Source organism: Oncorhynchus keta, chromosome 25 (assembly GCF_023373465.1).
Source record: "Oncorhynchus keta strain PuntledgeMale-10-30-2019 chromosome 25, Oket_V2, whole genome shotgun sequence".
Lineage (NCBI taxonomy): Eukaryota > Metazoa > Chordata > Actinopteri > Salmoniformes > Salmonidae > Oncorhynchus > Oncorhynchus keta.
In genome coordinates, this window is record NC_068445.1 from 30,608,878 (window position 1) to 30,627,397 (window position 18,520).

Consider the following 18,520-nt stretch of genomic DNA (forward strand, 5'->3'; position numbering starts at 1 on the left):
AGAGAGAGAGAGAGAGAGAGAGAGAGAGAGAGAGAGAGAGAGAGAGAGAGAGAGAGAACTCTGCTCTGCTCTGTGTGTGGTCTGAATACCTCCAGGCTTTTTCAGGGTTGAGTACATGTGTGCACCCCCTGGGCCCAGAGAGTGAGATCAATAAAGGGAATTTTTGCCTTTGCTTGTGCATGAAAGCAAGCTAGCGTGTCGGTCATTTATGTGCAATAAGCAAGTAAACACTGGCATGTTTAGCCCTGCCGTGAAGATATTAGTGTTATTTATCAAATATATCAGCTTCCCACCAAACGACAGAATGTTTTACTCTGGCCTATCGCCATGAGAGAATGGAGCCTTTTCTACATCACACACACATACACACAAGACACAGTTGTTGAGAGAGGAGAGAGATAGAACGGGATGCATTTTATTCAGGCCTGTGTGTGTAGCATACCAGTCACAACAACTTACTGTATATCAAATCAACTTTTAATATGTCTTTGTTTTAGTCTCTATACCCACATGAAGAAACACTAGTTTACTATAGAATACTACAGTACTTACTATAAAATTCTCCAGTAAACTGTAGTATACTGTAGAATACTATATCACACACTGTAATAGCCCTCAATCATGTGTAGTACTTAGTGTAGAATTTTGTAGTATACTGTAAAATTCTGAAGTAAATACTACAGAAATATACACACAAAAAAAAATTGTAAATAGTACAATAATGTCTGCAAAAACCACGACAGTCCGCAAAAACACCACACTTTTTTAACTATATTAAATACTACAGTATTTAACTTGCATTTAACCTGCCCATTCCCATTCCCCATGTCTCAATTTGTGCTACACATAAGTGAGAAACCGACATGCCAAGTATAGACCATATATTGTGTTCCCTACACATAGAAAAGAGCAGAAGCTCTGAACTCCCCGTTCAGACCCCAGTCCTACCTACCTACAGGTTATGGGAAATGTTCTCTTTTAGTGTTTCTCCAGTAGGTTTCCTCAAGGAGAAAGCGCCCAACTTCAATGTCAGAATAATGTCAGAAAAATACAGTTTTTCTTAAACTACACTATTTATACTATAGTTAGCTGTAAATACTACAGTATACTAGAGTTAATACTACAGTATTCAATGAACGTCCGCAAAAGTACTGCAGTGAATACAACAGTAAAGTCTGCAAAACACTACAGTGATACTATAGTATTTATATCATAGTATATTTCATCTCTAATTACGTTGGTAACCAGTTTATAATAGCAATAAGGCACCTCGGGGGTTTGTGGTATATGGCCAATATACAATGGCTAAGGGCTGTGACCAGACCCTCCGCGATGCGTCGTGCATAAGAACAGCTCTTAGCTGTGGTATATTGGCCATATACCACAACCCCTCATGCCTTACTGCTATTATAAACTGGTTACCAACATAATTAGAAGAGTAAAAATAAATGTTTTGTCAAACCCGTGGTATACAGTCTGATATACCACGGCTGTCAGTCAGCCAATTAGCATTCAGGGCTCGAACCACCCAGTATGTAATATAGTATTTATACCAAGGTATACTATAGTATTGTTTAAAGTGGTAAGACTGAAAACCCTCTTTCCCTGCAAAACCCTCTTTCCCTGCAATGAGAACTAAGTTATTATTAGTTATTGCTAAGTTACCATCAAAATATTGGCTCAATCACATACCAACTTCTCATAGGACATGGCAGTGTACCAGAGACTCCATGTATAGGTTTTGCACCAAAAGCTCCAGACAGTCACATCCTAGCAGGGAGGCAGATTAGAATGTCATTGAATATTTGGTGGCAATGTAGCTAGCAGATCTGTGCAGTGTACATTGCAAACATTGTATTTATAGTTTTGTTCAGTGTACAAACGGTATGTAGAGACACACACACACACACACACACACACACACACACACACACACACACACACACACACACACACACACACACACACACACACACTTACAAACCTTCCAGCAGACCCCTGAAAATTACTCAAGTTCATTTAAAATCAACACTCACTGGTTCCGCAAATCCTAAAAGCATTTCCAGAGCCATTTTCTGCCCCTCGGGTGAACGCGTGCGTGTGTGCTTGTATCAGTCTGTAGATGTGGGCTGGTTCTCGCTCTCTATGACCAAAATGCCAATGAACTGGGTCTTATCCATTCTGGACAGAGGATATACCTGAATCCACAGTGGTATACCCTACGGTCAGTGACCCTACCTTCTTGTTCAAATAGGGTTCATTAGTCATCTGTCTGAGAGCTTTTCCACTCTAGACCTAGAGGATCAGACCACACCAGGCAAGCTAAGACCAACAAACTCCTATTTGACTACTTTTAGTACGTTAGGCTACTTTCATCTTCTACCCAATATGGGAGATGCCATTTCACTTCTACACCTTAAACATAAACACGTGGCTACATTCCCAGTTCTCAAAACTAAATCTAAACCTCCAATCATTTCATTTGAAATGAGGCCAGGATGAAGGAATCTGCTGAGTGAACTCATGAAGGCACAACGTGTTTATTTAGCTAAGATTTATTCATCTGAAACACAGCATGTGTTCATCCCATCACAGCCCTCAGCCCCATATGGCCCGAACTGTTAGCAGGATGTCCTGTCTGACAGATATAAATAATCAGTTTCATTACACACACACACACAGACACGCACACACACACAAACACATACGCAGAGGCACACACACACACACACACACACACTGGCCCCATTTGTCTTGCCTTACCCACTCCACTCCGCCCTTTAGACAGACAAATGAGACTTTCTATACTGCAGCTCTGCAGGTGCTGCTTCTATTTATTTTTCAATCAGAATTCAGTCCTTTGTTTAATCCAGTGTTTCCTAAATGGTGGGTCAGGAGTGTAACCCACTGGCTAGTCATGCCATGCCATGCCAGAGCTTCTGGTCAGCGGGGTGGTGGCACCGGGATCCTCATCTCTCCCAAGTGGTCATTCTCTCTTTCTCCCCTTACCCATCTGTCTATCGCCTCCTTTGAATTCCATGCTGTCACAGTTACCAGACCTTTCAAGCTTAACATCCTTATCATTTATCGCCCTCCAGGTTCCCTCTGAGAGTTCATCAATGAGCTTGATGCCTTGATAAGCTCCTTTCCTGAGGACGGCTCACCTCTCACAGTTCTGGGCGACTTTAACCTCCCCACGTCTACCTTTGACTCATTCCTCTCTGCCTCCTTCTTTCCACTCCTCTCCTCTTTTGACCTCACCCTCTCACCTTCCCCCTACTCACAAGGCAGGCAATACGCTCGACCTCATCTTTACTAGATGCTGTTCTTCCACTAACCCCATTGCAACTCCCCTCCAAGTCTCCGACCACTACCTTGTATCCTTTTCCCTCTCGCTCTCATCCAACACTTCCCACACTGCCCCTACTCGGATGGTATCGCGCCGTCCCAACCTTCGCTCTCTCTCCCCCGCTACTCTCTCCTCTTCCATCCTATCATCTCTTCCCTCTGCTCAAACCTTCTCCAACCTATCTCCTGATTCTGCCTCCTCAACCCTCCTCTCCTCCCTTTCTGCATCCTTTGACTCTCTATGTCCCCTATCCTCCAGGCCGGCTCGGTCCTCCCCTCCCGCTCCGTGGCTCGACGACTCATTGCGAGCTCACAGAACAGGGCTCCGGGCAGCCGAGCGAAAATGGAGGAAAATTCGCCTCTCTACATTTTCCTCCTCTGTCTCTGCTGCTAAAGCCACTTTCTACCACTCTAAATTCCAAGCATCTGCCTCTAACCCTAGGAAGCTCTTTGCCACCTTCTCCTCCCTCCTGAATCCTCCTCCCCTCCCCCTCCTCCCTCTCTGCAGATGACTTCTTCAACCATTTTGAAAAGAAGGTCGACGACATCCGATCCTCGTTTGCTAAGTCAAACGACACCGCCGGTTCTGCTCACACTGCCCTACCCTGTGCTCTGACCTCTTTCTCCCCTCTCTCTCCAGATGAAATCTCGCGTCTTGTGACGGCCGGCCGCCCAACAACCTGCCCGCTTGACCCTATCCCCTCCTCTCTTCTCCAGACCATTTCCGGAGACCTTCTCCCTTACCTCACCTCGCTCATCAACTCATCCCTGACGCTGGCTACGTCCCTTCCGTCTTCAAGAGAGCGAGAGTTGCACCCCTTTTGAAAAAACCTACACTCGATCCCTCCGATGTCAACAACTACAGACCAGTATCCCTTCTTTCTTTTCTCTCCAAAACTCTTGAACGTGCCGTCCTTGGCCAGCTCTCCCGCTATCTCTCTCAGAATGACCTTCTTGATCCAAATCAGTCAGGTTTCAAGACTAGTCATTCAACTGAGACTGCTCTTCTCTGAATCACGGAGGCGCTCCGCACTGCTAAAGCTAACTCTCTCTCCTCTGCTCTCATCCTTCTAGACCTATCGGCTGCCTTCGATACTGTGAACCATCAGATCCTCCTCTCCACCCTCTCCGAGTTGGGCATCTCCGGCGCGGCCCACGCTTGGATTGCGTCCTACCTGAAAGGTCGCTCCTACCAGGTGGCGTGGCGAGAATCTGTCTCCTCACCACGCGCTCTCACCACTGGTGTCCCCCAGGGCTCTGTTCTAGGCCCTCTCCTATTCTCGCTATACACCAAGTCACTTGGCTCTGTCATAACCTCACATGGTCTCTCCTATCATTGCTATGCAGACGACACACAATTAATCTTCTCCTTTCCCCCTTCTGATGACCAGGTGGCGAATCGCATCTCTGCATGTCTGGCAGACATATCAGTGGGGATGACGGATCACCACCTCAAGCTGAACCTCGGCAAGACGGAGCTGCTCTTCCTCCCGGGGAAGGACTGCCCGTTCCATGATCTCGCCATCACGGTTGACAACTCCATTGTGTCCTCCTCCCAGAGCGCTAAGAACCTTGGCGTGATCCTGGACAACACCCTGTCGTTCTCAACTAACATCAAGGCGGTGGCCCGTTCCTGTAGGTTCATGCTCTACAACATCCGCAGAGTACGACCCTGCCTCACACAGGAAGCGGCGCAGGTCCTAATCCAGGCACTTGTCATCTCCCGTCTGGATTACTGCAACTCGCTGTTGGCTGGGCTCCCTGCCTGTGCCATTAAACCCCTACAACTCATCCAGAACGCCGCAGCCCGTCTGGTGTTCAACCTTCCCAAGTTCTCTCACGTCACCCCGCTCCTCCGCTCTCTCCACTGGCTTCCAGTTGAAGCTCGCATCCGCTACAAGACCATGGTGCTTGCCTACGGAGCTGTGAGGGGAACGGCACCTCAGTACCTCCAGGCTCTGATCAGGCCCTACACCCAAACAAGGGCACTGCGTTCATCCACCTCTGGCCTGCTCGCCTCCCTACCACTGAGGAAGTACAGTTCCCGCTCAGCCCAGTCAAAACTGTTCGCTGCTCTGGCCCCCAATGGTGGAACAAACTCCCTCACGACGCCAGGACAGCGGAGTCAATCACCACCTTCCGGAGACACCTGAAACCCCACCTCTTTAAGGAATACCTAGGATAGGGTATAAGGGTAATAATCTTCTCACCCCCCTAAAGATTTAGATGCACTATTGTAAAGTGGCTGTTCCACTGGTCATAAGGTGAATGCATAAGTAAGTGTCTGGCGTCTGCTAAATGACTTAAATGTAAATGTAATGGTGGTTGGGGAGGCTGGTTGATAAGAGCGTCAGCGTAAAGTGACATGGAGGGGTAAATGTAATGTAAATGTAAATCTGTGTGAAAGGTGAATGCCTCCAAGGCCCCCACATGTTGAAAGGTGTGGCATTATGCACAGTAACGGGTCTGTGGCTGTGCTGTGTGGACAACATTGTTCTGGCACTTTATTGGACTATGTTCTTTTCAGATCCATTGAGCTGGACTTCAGTAAGGTTGCACATTTCCGGTAACTTCCCCAAAATTACCAGGTTTTCCAGAAATCACAGTTGGACAATTCCCATATTTCCTGAATATTCCATCCTGATTCCAGAAAGAGAAAACCAGAACATTTTGGGAAATTTGTGACCCAGAATTTTGTGACCCTAAGTAACAGTAACTGACTACTAGTAATTGACTACTAGTAACTGACTACTAGTAACTGACTACTAGTAACTGACTATTAGTAACTGACTACTAGCAACTGACTACTAGTAACTGACTACTAGTAACTGACTATTAGTAACTGACTATTAGTAACTGACTACTAGTAACTGACTACTAGTAACTGACTACTAGTAACTGACTATTACGGTTTTCACTTTTTAATTACCGTTCATATATTTATTTATTTTTTCCTCAACTTTTTCACTCCGGACGCTTTATCTGGACACGATTCGTCAGGACCTCCAACAGCCGAAGCTAAGTAGTAACATTAACATGATGCCTTCTAATTGTAGTCGCTGTACTCGCCTTACGGCAGAGTATAGCTGTGCTACAAGCCCAGCTTCAGACGCAGTCGTTAGGCAAGGGTCATTTCAGTGTAGGAAAGGATGAAACAGCGTCTGTGCCACCAGTAAGTACAGATAGTAGTATAAATCCCCTGGCACAGTCCCCGCAGCCGGACACCTTTCTCACGGTTTCTGGAAGGAAATGCTGTAGGAAAGCTCAACCAGTGTCGCTCATTCAGCCGACAGAAACTTTCAACCGGTTTTCCCCATTAAGCAGCGGGTCGGAGTCAGAGGCCGAGTCTTCTCTGGTCTCTACTCCTCCCGTTACGGGGTCTGAGACGCCGAAGCTTCCCACCATTAGCTCTGACAAATTGAGAACTCTAGTCATTGGCGACTCCATTACCCTCAGTATTAGACTTAAAACGAATCATCCAGCGATCATACACTGTTTACCAGGGGGCAGTGCTACCGACGTTAAGGCTAATCTGAAGATGGTGCTGGCTAAAGCTAAAAATGGCGAGTGTAGAGAGTATAGAGATATTGTTATCCACGTCGGCACCAACGATGTTAGGATGAAACAGTCAGAGATCACCAAGCGCAACATAGCTTCTGCGTGCATATCAGCTAGAAAGATGTGTCGGCATCGAGTAATTGTCTCTGGCCCCCTCCCAGTTAGGGGGAGTGATGAGCTCTACAGCAGAGTCTCACAACTCAATCGCTGGTTGAAAACTGTTTTCTGCCCCTCCCAAAAGATAGAATTTGTAGATAACTGGCCCTCTTTCTGGGACTCGCCCACAAACAGGACCAAGCCTGACCTGCTGAGGAGTGACGGACTCCATCCTAGCTGGAGGGGTGCTCTCATCTTATCTACCAACATAGACAGGGCTCTAACTCCTCTTGCTCCACAATGAAATAGGGTGCAGGCCAGGGAGCAGGCTGTTAGCCTGCCTGCCAGCATAGTGGAGTCTGCCACTAGCACAGTCAGTGTAGTCAGCTCAGCTATCACCATTGAGACGTGTCTGTGCCTTGACCTAGGTTGGGCAAAACTAAACATGGCGGTGTTCATCCTTAGCAATCTCACTAGGATAAAGACCACCTCCATTCCTGTCATTACTGAAAGAGATCATGATACCTCACATCTCAAAATAGGGCTACTTAATGTTAGATCCCTTACTTCAAAGGCAATTATAGTCAATGAACTAATCACTGATCATAATCTTGATGTGATTGGCTTGACTGAAACATGGCTTAAGCCTGATGAATTTACTGTTTTAAATGAGGCCTCACCTCCTGGCTACACTAGTGACCATATCCCCCGTGCATCCCGCAAAGGCGGAGGTGTTGCTAACATTTACGATAGCAAATTTCAATTTACAAAAAAAAAAATGACGTTTTCGTCTTTTGAGCTTCTAGTCATGAAATCTATGCAGCCAACTCAATCACTTTTTATAGCTACTGTTTACAGGCCTCCTGGGCCATATACAGCATTTCTCACTGAGTTCCCTGAATTCCTATCGGACCTTGTAGTCATAGCAGATAATATTCTAATCTTTGGTGACTTTAATATTCACATGGAAAAGTCCACAGACCCACTCCAAAATGCTTTCGGAGCCATCATCGACTCAGTGGGTTTTGTCCAACATGTCTCTGGACCCACTCACTGTCACAGTCATACGCTGGACCTAGTTTTGTCCCATGGAATAAATGTTGTCGATCTTAATGTTTTTCCTCATAATCCTGGACTATCGGACCTCCATGTTATTACGTTTGCAATTGCAACAAATAATCTGCTCAGACCCCAACCAAGGACCATCAAAAGTCGTGCTATAAATTCACAGACAACACAAAGATTCCTTGATGCCCTTCCAGACTCCCTCTGCCTACCCAAGGACGCCAGAGGACAAAAATCAGTTAACCACCTGAGGATCTCGATTTAACCTTGCGCAATACCCTAGATGCAGTTGCACCCCTAAAAACTAAAAACATTTCTCATAAGAAACTAGCTCCCTGGTACACAGAAAATACCCAAGCTCTGAAGCAGGCTTCCAGAAAATTGGAACGGAAATGGCGCCACACCAAACTGGAAGTCTTCCGACTAGCTTGGAAAGACGGTACCGTGCAGTACCGAAGAGCCCTTACTGCTGCTCGATCATCCTATTTTTCTAACTTAATTGAGGAAAATAAGAACAATCCGAAATTCCTATTTGATACTGTCGCAAAGCTAACTAAAAAGCAGCATTCCCCAAGAGAGGATGACTTTCACTTTAGCAGTGATAAATTCATGAACTTCTTTGAGGAAAAGATTATGATTATTAGAAAGCAAATTACAGACTCCTCTTTAAACCTGCGTATTCCTCCAAACCTCAGTTGTCCTGAGTCTGCACAACTCTGCCAGGACCTAGGATCAAGAGAGACGCTCAAGTGTTTTAGTACTATATCTCTTGACACAATGATGAAAATAATCATGGCCTCTAAACCTTCAAGCTGCATACTGGACCCTATTCCAACTAAACTACTGAAAGAGCTGCTTCCTGTGCTTGGCCCTCCTATGTTGAACATAATAAACGGCTCTCTATCCACTGGATGTGTACCAAACTCACTAAAAGTGGCAGTAATAAAACCTCTCTTGAAAAAGCCAAACCTTGACCCAGAAAATATAAAAAACTATCGGCCTATATCGAATCTTCCATTCCTCTCAAAAATGTTAGAAAAGGCTGTTTTGCGCAGCAACTCACTGCCTTCCTGAAGACAAACAATGTATTGGAAATGCTTCAGTCTGGTTGTAGACCACATCATAGCACTGAGACGGCACTTGTGAAGGTGGTAAATGACATTTTAATGGCATCGGACCGAGGCTCTGCATCTGTCCTCGTGCTCCTAGACCTTAGTGCTGCTTTTGATACCATCGATCACCACATTCTTTTGGAGAGATTGGAAACCCAAATTAGTCACAGACATGTTCTGGCCTGGTTTAGATCTTATCTGTCGGAAAGATATCAGTTTGTCTCTGTGAATGGTTTGTCCTCTGACAAATCAACTGTAAATTTCGGTGTTCCTCAAGGTTCTGTTTTAGGACCACTATTGTTTTCACTATACATTTTACCTCTTGGGGATGTTATTCGAAAACATAATGTTAACTTTCACTGCTATGCGGATGACACACAGCTGTACATTTCAATGAAACATGGTGAAGCCCCAAAATTGCCCTCGCTAGAAGCATGTGTTTCAGACATAAGGAAGTGGATGGCTGCAAACTTTCTACTATTAAACTCGGACAAAACAGAGATGCTTGTTCTAGGTCCCAAGAAACAAAGAGATATTCTGTTGAATCTGACAATTAATCTTAATGGTTGTACAGTCGTCTCAAATAAAACTGTGAAGGACCTCGGCATAACTCTGGACCCTGATCTCTCTTTTGAAGAACATATCAAGACCATTTCGAGGACAGCTTTTTTCCATCTACGTAATATTGCAAAAATCAGAAACTTTCTGTCCAAAAATGATGCAGAAAAATTAATCCATGCTTTTGTCACTTCTAGGTTAGACTACTGCAATGCTCTATTTTCCGGCTACCCGGATAAAGCACTAAATAAACTTCAGTTAGCCTCTTACTCCTACCCCCTACTTTTTCGAACATTCTGTTAAAAATCGTGCAACATTTCAGCGCCCTGCTGCTCATGCTAGGAATATAGTATATGCATATGATTAGTATGTGTGGATAGAAAACACTCAGACGTTTGTAAAACTGGTTAAATCACTGCTGTGACTATAACAGAACGTGCGTTTCATCGAAAAGTGCAGGAAAATCTGATCACTGAAAATGGAAATAAATATCCATGCGCCACTTCCAGGAATTGTTAAAGAAGAACCGAATTAAATGAGGCCGAGGTTGCAGTACCTACAGCTTCCACACGATGTCTAGAGTCTTGTCATTTGCTTCGGCTTTGATTCTTGGTCAAACCGAATCAAGGGAACCGATTCCCTCCGGTCTCCGACCGGATGTTTTGGTTGAGAAATATCCAGACATTTTTTCCAGAAGGACACCTATAGAATTTACATCGCCTCCTGATGAATTTTACCGCTTATTAACGTGTACTAATACCTGAAGTTGCATTACAAAAGTATTTCGAAGTGTTTTGTGAAAGTTTATCATCAACTTTTTTAATTTTAAAAAATGACGTTACGCTATTTTTTTTCGTTTATCACACAGTCTTCATAGATCGATATCTAGGCTATATATGGACCGATTTAATTGAAAAAAAGACCCAATAGTGATTATGGGACATCTAGGAGTGCCAACAAAGAAGATGGTCAAAGGTAATGAATGTTTTATATTTTATTTGTGCGGTTTGTGTAGTGACGACTATGCTAATTATTTTGTTTACGTCCCCTGCGGGTCTTTTGGGGTGTTACATGCTATCAGATAATAGCTTCTCATGCTTTCGCCGAAAAGCATTTTAAAAATCCGACTCGTTGCCTGGATTCACAACGAGTGTAGCTTTAATTCAATACCCTGCATGTGTATTTTAATGAACGTTTGAGTTTTAACTAATACTATTAGCATTTAGCGTAGCGCATTTGCATTTCCAGATCTCTAGATGGGACGCCTGCGTGCCAGGTAGGAGCAAGAGGTTAGTGCTAAATACGGCTGCTAGAATCCTGACTAGAACCAAAAAATTTGATCATATTACTCCAGTGCTAGCCTCTCTACACTGGCTTCCTGTCAAAGCAAGGGCTGATTTCAAGGTTTTACTGCTAACCTACAAAGCATTACATGGGCTTGCTCCTACCTATCTCTCTGATTTGGTCCTGCCGTACATACCTACACGTACGCTACGGTCACAAGACGCAGGCCTCCTAATTGTCCCTAGAATTTCTAAGCAAACAGCTGGAGGCAGGGCTTTCTCCTATAGAGCTCCATTTTTATGGAACTGTCTGCCTACCCATGTCAGAGACGCAAACTCGGTCTCAACCTTTAAGTCTTTACTGAAGACTCATCTCTTCAGTGGGTCATATGATTGAGTGTAGTCTGGCCCAGGAGTGGGAAGGTGAACGGAAAGGCTCTGGAGCAACGAACCGCCCTTGCTGTCTCTGCCTGGCCAGTTCCCCTCTTTCCACTGGGATTCTCTGCCTCTAACCCTATTACAGGGGCTGAGTCACTGGCTTACTGGGGCTCTCTCATGCCGTCCCTGCGTGGGTTGATTCACTGTTGTGGTCATCCTGTCTGGGTTGCCCCCCTTGGGTTGTGCCGTGGCGGAGATCTTTGTGGGCTATACTCAGCCTTGTCTCAGGATGGTAAGTTGGTGGTTGAAGATATCCCTCTAGTGGTGTGGGGGCTGTGCTTTGGCAAAGTGGGTGGGGTTATATCCTTCCTGTTTGGCCCTGTCCGGGGTGTCCTCGGATGGGGCCACAGTGTCTCCTGAACCCTCCTGTCTCAGCCTCCAGTATTTATGCTGCAGTAGTTTGTGTCGGGGGCTAGGGTCAGTTTGTTATATCTGGAGTACTTCTCCTGTCCTATTCGGTGTCCTGTGTGAATCTAAGTGTGCGTTCTCTAATTCTCTCCTTCTTTCTTTCTCTCTCTCGGAGGACCTGAGCCCTAGGACCATGCCCCAGGACTACCTGACATGATGGCTCCTCGCTGTCCCCAGTCCACCTGGCCATGCTGCTGCTCCAGTTTCAACTGACCTGAGCCCTAGGACCATGCCCCAGGACTACCTGACATGATGGCTCCTTGCTGTCCCCAGTCCACCTGGCCATGCTGCTGCTCCAGTTTCAACTGTTCTGCCTTACTATTATTTGACCATACTGGTCATTTATGAACATTTGAACATCTTGGCCATGTTCTGTTATAATCTCCACCCGGCACAGCCAGAAGAGGACTGGCCACCCCACATATGCTCTCTCTAATTCTCTCTTTCTTTCTCTCTCTCTCGGAGGACCTGAGCCCAAGGACCGTGCCCCAGGACGACCTGACATGATGACTCCTTGCTGTCCCCAGTCCACCTGACTGTGCTGCTGCTCCAGTTTCAACTGTTCTGCCTTGTTATTATTCGACCATGCTGGTCATTTATGAACATTTGAACATCTTGGCCATGTTCTGTTATGATCTCCACCCGGCACAGCCAGAAGAGGACTGGCCACCCCACATAGCCTGATTCCTCTCTAGGTTTCTTCCTAGGTTTTGGCCTTTCTTGGGAGTTTTTCCTAGCCACCGTGCTTCTACACCTGCATTGCTTGCTGTTTGGGGTTTTAGGCTGGGTTTCTGTACAGCACTTTGAGATATCAGCTGATGTACGAAGGGCTATATAAATACAATTTGATTGATTGATTGATTGATTGACTATTAGTAACTGACTACTAGCAACTGACTACTAGTAACTGACTACTAGTAACTGACTATTAGTAACTGACTATTAGTAACTGACTACTAGTAACTGACTACTTATATAAAGATGTGGTCAAATATATTGGCACCCTTGCATGATTCACTATTTCTAATATAAGTTGAAATTTGATGAAATTCGTTATTTGTTTGATTTACAGCTGCACAGAATCAAGAAAGAAAACAAATCTAAACTGAAATGAAGATTTTTGACTTCAAAGTCAAAAAGAGCCTGCACTAAACTATTGAAAATTCTAATTCATTTGGTTGGAGGTAAGGGGTTCTGGTTCATGTGTGGTAAGTTGTGGTAAGTTTCAGGTACCTACAATGTAAATTTAACCATTCAACCAGTTTTGAAAAGAGAAAACGGAACATTCTGCTCCATTGCACTCCCTTATAAAGTGCAAAGGTGCAAATATATATGTTCCTTCATGTAGTTTCTTTAAGCTATGTCATGTGTATTGCATTTCATGTAACATGTATCCAGTGCAATGTTTCACACTTACAGTGCTGAGGAAAATTATTTATCCTCTTTCTAATTTTCTCTACATTTGCATATTTTTGATACTGAATGTTATCAGAGCTTCAACCAAAGCCTAATATTAGATAAAGGGAACCTGAATGAATAAATAACACAACAATAACATACTTATTTAATTTATTCCATAAACAAAGTTATGCAACACCCGATGCCCCTGTGTGAAGAAGTAATTGCCCCCTCACACTATGCTAATGTCAAGCAAGGATTATCTAGATGAGCCGAACAAACTTCTCTCTTCGATGAGAGCCCAAGCACTATCCAAGTAACTGGTTGTGTCACTTTTAGCTGTTATGAAAACCAACCAAATGCTTTCTGTCGTTATTGATCAGTCTCTCACGTCGCTGTGGAGGAATTTTGGTCCACTCTTCCATGCAGCACGGCTTTAACTCAAGGGCATTTGTGGGTTTTCAAGCATGAACTGCACATTTCAAGTCCTTCCACAACATCTCAATTGGGATTAGGTCTAAACTTCAAATGTGTTGCTTTTTAGCAATATTTCAAGTCAATTTTTCATGTGAAATAATCAAATGTTATTGGTCACATACACGTGATTAGCAGATGTTATTGCGGGTGTAGTGAAATGCTTGTACTTCTAGCTTCAACGGTGCAATAATATCTAACAAGTAACATCCTTTCTGGAGCAGGCGTTCCGCTAGCGACCCACCTCGACAACATCTGGTGAAATTGCAGAGCGACAAATTCAAAATACAGAAATAGTCATAATAAACATTCATAAAAATACAAGTGCTATACATTGGCTTAAAGATTAACTTCTTGGTAATCCAGATGCTTCATCAGATTTCAAAAAGGCTTTACGGCGAATGCATACCATGCAATTATTTGAGGACAACGCCCTGCTTACAAAAGTCTGAAATAACGATAAAGTTAATCACTTACCTTTGAAGATCTTGATATGGTTGCAGTCAAAAGAGTCCCAGATACACAATAAATGTCTGTTTTGTTCGATAAAGTCCCTCTTTATATCCCCAAAACACAGTTTTGTTGGTGCGTTTTGTTCAGTAATCCACTGGCTCAAAGGCGGTCAAAACATGCAGACGAATACATGCTAATAGTACCGGTAAAGTTCGTCGAAACATGTCAATCTATGTTTATAATTCAACCTCAGGTTGTCAATTGTCTAAATAATCGATAATATTTAAACCGGACAATAGCGTTTTCAATAGAAAGAAAAAACAAAGCAGGGTGCGCACTCGGTCATGCGCGCAAACCAGCTCTGCATTCTTCCTCAGTCCACTGACAGAAAGGTCTCAATCTTCTTCATTTTTCTGAAACAAAGCCTGAAACAATGTCTAAAGACTGTTGACATCTAGGGGAAGCCATGGGAACTGCAATCTGGGTCCTAACCCATCTGATTCTCTATAGGCATTCAATTGAAAATAACCACATAAAAAAAATCCCACTTCCTGGATTAATTTTCCTGAGGTTTTTGCCTGCCATATAAGTTCTGTTATACTCACAGACATTATTTTAACAGTTTTGGAAACTTTAGGGTGTTTTCCATCCAAATCTACTTATATGCATATCCTAGCTTCTGGGCTTGAGTAACAGGCAGTTTACTTTTCGAACGCTTCTCATCCAGACGTTGAAATACTGCCCCCAAGCCATAAGAAGATATATATCTAACAAATTACACAACATATACCCCATACACAAATCTAAGCAGGAATGAATTATGGACGAGCATGTCAGAGCGGAACAAACTAAGATACAGTAGAATAGTATAGAATACAGTATATACATATATGAGTAATGCAAGATATGTAAACATTATTAAGTGTGTCTGAATCCTGGCTCAGGAAGGCCACCAAAAATTCTGAGATTTCCATACCCAACTATAACATCTTCCGTAAAGATAGAACTGCCAAAGGGGGAGGAGTTGCAATCTACGGCAGAGATAGCCTGCAAAGTAATGTCATACTTTCCAGGTCCATACCAAAACAGTTCGAACTACTAATCTTGAAAATTACTCTCTCCAGAAATAAGTCTCTCACTGTTGCCGCCTGCTACCGACCCCCCTCAGCACCCATCTGTGCCCTGGACACCATTTGTGAATTGATTGCCCCCCATCTAGCTTCAGAGTTTGTTCTGTTAGGTGACCTAAACTGGGATATGCTTAACACCCTGGCAGTCCTACAATCTAAGCTAGATGCCCTCAATCTCACACAAATCATCAAGGAACCCACCAGGTACAACCCTAAATCTGTAAACAAGGGCACCCTCATAGACGTCATCATGACCAACTGGCCCTCCAAATACACCTCCGCTGTCTTCAACCAGGATCTCAGCGATCACTGCCTCATTGCCTGTATCCGCTACGGAGCCGCAGTCAAACGACCACCCCTCATCACTGTCAAACGCTCCCTAAAACACTTCTGTGAGCAGGCCTTTCTAATCGACCTGGCCTGGGTATCCTGGAAGGACATTGACCTCATCCCTTCAGTTGAGGATGCCTGGTCATTCTTTAAAAGTAACTTCCTCACCATTTTAGATAAGCATGCTCAGTTCAAAAAATGCAGAACTAAGAACAGATATAGCCCTTGGTTCACTCCAGACCTGACTGCCCTTGACCAGCACAAAAACATCCTGTGGCCGACTGCAATAGCATCGAACAGTCCCCGCGATATGCAACTGTTCAGGGAAGTCAGGAACCAATACACGCATTCAGTCAGGAAAGCTAAGGCCAGCTTCTTCAGGCAGAAGTTTGCATCCTGTAGCTCCAACTCCAAAAAGTTCTGGGACACTGTGAAGTCCATGGAGAACAAGAGCACCTCCTCCCAGCTGCCCACTGCACTGAGGCTAGGTAACACGGTCACCACCGATAAATCCATGATTACCGAAAACTTCAACAAGCATTTCTCAACGGCTGGCCATGCCTTACGCCTGGCTACTCCAACCTCGGCCAACAGCTCCCCCCCCCCCGCAGCTACTCGCCCAAGCCTCTCCAGGTTCTCCTTTACCCAAATCCAGATAGCAGATGTTCTGAAAGAGCTGCAAAACCTGGACCCGTACAAATCAGCTGGGCTTGACAATCTGGACCCTCTATTTCTGAAACTATCCGTCGCCATTGTCGCAACCCCTATTACCAGCCTGTTCAACCTCTCTTTCATATCGTCTGAGATCCCCAAGGACTGGAAAGCTGCCGCAGTCATCCCCCTCTTCAAAGGGGGATACACCCTGGACCCAAACTGTTACAGACCTATATCCATCCTGCCCTGCCTGCCCTGCCTATCTAAGGTCTTCGAAAGCCAAGTCAACAAACAGGTCACTGACCATCTCGAATCCCACCGTACCTTCTCCGCTGTGCAATCTGGTTTCCGAGCCGGTCACGGGTGCACCTCAGCCACGCTCAAGGTACTAAACGATATCATAACCGCCATCGATAAAAGACAGTACTGTGCAGCCGTCTTCATCGACCTTGCCAAGGCTTTCGACTCGGTCAATCACCATATTCTTATCGGCAGACTCAGTAGCCTCGGTTTTTCAGATGACTGCCTTGCCTGGTTCACCAATTACTTTGCAGACAGAGTTCAGTGTGTCAAATTGGAGGGCATGCTGTCCGGTCCTCTGGAGGTCTCTATGGGGGTGCCACAGGGTTCAGTCCTCGGGCTGACTCTTTTTTTCTGGGTATATCAATGATGTTGCTCTTGCTGTGGGCGATTCCCTGATCCACCTCTACGCAGACGACACCATTCTATATACTTCCGGCCCGTCCTTGGACACTGTGCTATCTAACCTCCAAACTTACCCTAGTAAAACTGACAATCCTACCGATCCTCGACTTCGGCGATGTCATCTACAAAATTGCTTCCAACACTCTACTCAGCAAACTGGATGCAGTTTATCACTGTGCCATCCGTTTTGTCACTTAAGCACCTTATACCACCCACCACTGCGACTTGTATGCTCTAGTCGGCTGGCCCTCGCTACATATTCGTCGCCAGACCCACTGGCTCCAGGTCATCTACAAGTCCATGCTAGGTAAAGCTCCGCCTTATCTCAGTTCACTGGTCACGATGGCAACACCCATCCGAAGCACGCGCTCCAGCAGGTGTATCTCACTGATCATCCCTAAAGCCAACATCTCATTTGGCCGCCTTTCGTTCCAGTTCTCTGCTGCCTGTGACTGGAACGAATTGCAAAAATCGCTGAAGTTGGAGACTTTTATCTCCCTCACCAACTTCAAACATCTGCTATCTGAGCAGCTAACCGATCGCTGTAGCTGTACATAGTCTATCGGCAAATAGCCCACCGATTTTTACCTACCTCATCCCCATACTGTTTTTATTTATTTACTTTTCTGCTCTTTTGCACACCAATATCTCTACTTGTACATGACCATCATTTATCACTCCAGTGTTAATCTGCAAAATTGTAATTATTCGCCTACCTTATGCCTTTTGCACACAATGTATATAGACTCCACTTGTTTTTTTCTTCCTATTGTGTTATTGACTTGTTAATTGTTTACTCCATGTGTAACTCTGTGTTGTCTGTTCACACTGCTTTGCTTTATCTTGGCCAGGTCGCAGTTGCAAATGAGAACTTGTTCTCAACTAGCCTACCTGGTTAAATAAAGGTGAAATAAAAATGTAAAAAAAATAAGTGAATGAGATACCATATAATAGTATAGAAAACAGTATATACATAAGAGATGACTAATGCCAGATACAGTTGAAGTCAAAAGTTTACATACACCTTAGCCAGATACATTTAAAATCAGTTTTTCATAATTCCTGACATTTAATCCTAGTACAAAATCACAGTTTTAGGTCAGTTAGGATCACCGTTTATTTTAAGAATGTGAAATGTCTGAATAATAGTAGAGAATATGATTTATTTCAGCTTTTATTTCTTTCATCACATTCCCAGTGGGTCAGAAGTTTACATACACTCAATTAGTATTTAGTAGCATTGCCTTTAAATTATTTAACTTGGGTCAAACGTTTCAGGTAGCCTTCCACAAGCTTCCCACAGGAAGTTGGGTGAATTTTGGCCCATTCCTCCTGACAGAGTTGGTGTAACTAAGTCAGGTTCGTAGGACTCCTTGCTCGCACACGCTTTTTCAGTTCTGCCCACACATTTTCTATAGGATTGAGGAGAGGGCTTTGTGATGGCCACTCCAATACCTTGACTTTGTTGTCCTTAAGCCATTTTGCCACAAATTTGGATGTATGCTTGGGG

General features: G+C 44.4%; 1 non-coding gene across 1 annotated transcript; it reads left to right on the forward strand.

Annotated features, from left to right (window-relative positions):
• The first annotated feature begins 966 nt into the window (after positions 1-966).
• LOC118371213 (U7 small nuclear RNA) lies at positions 967-1,021 on the forward strand. The gene has a single exon (XR_004822952.1). It is a non-coding gene; the product is annotated as a U7 small nuclear RNA (small nuclear RNA).
• The last annotated feature ends 17,499 nt before the right edge of the window (positions 1,022-18,520 follow it).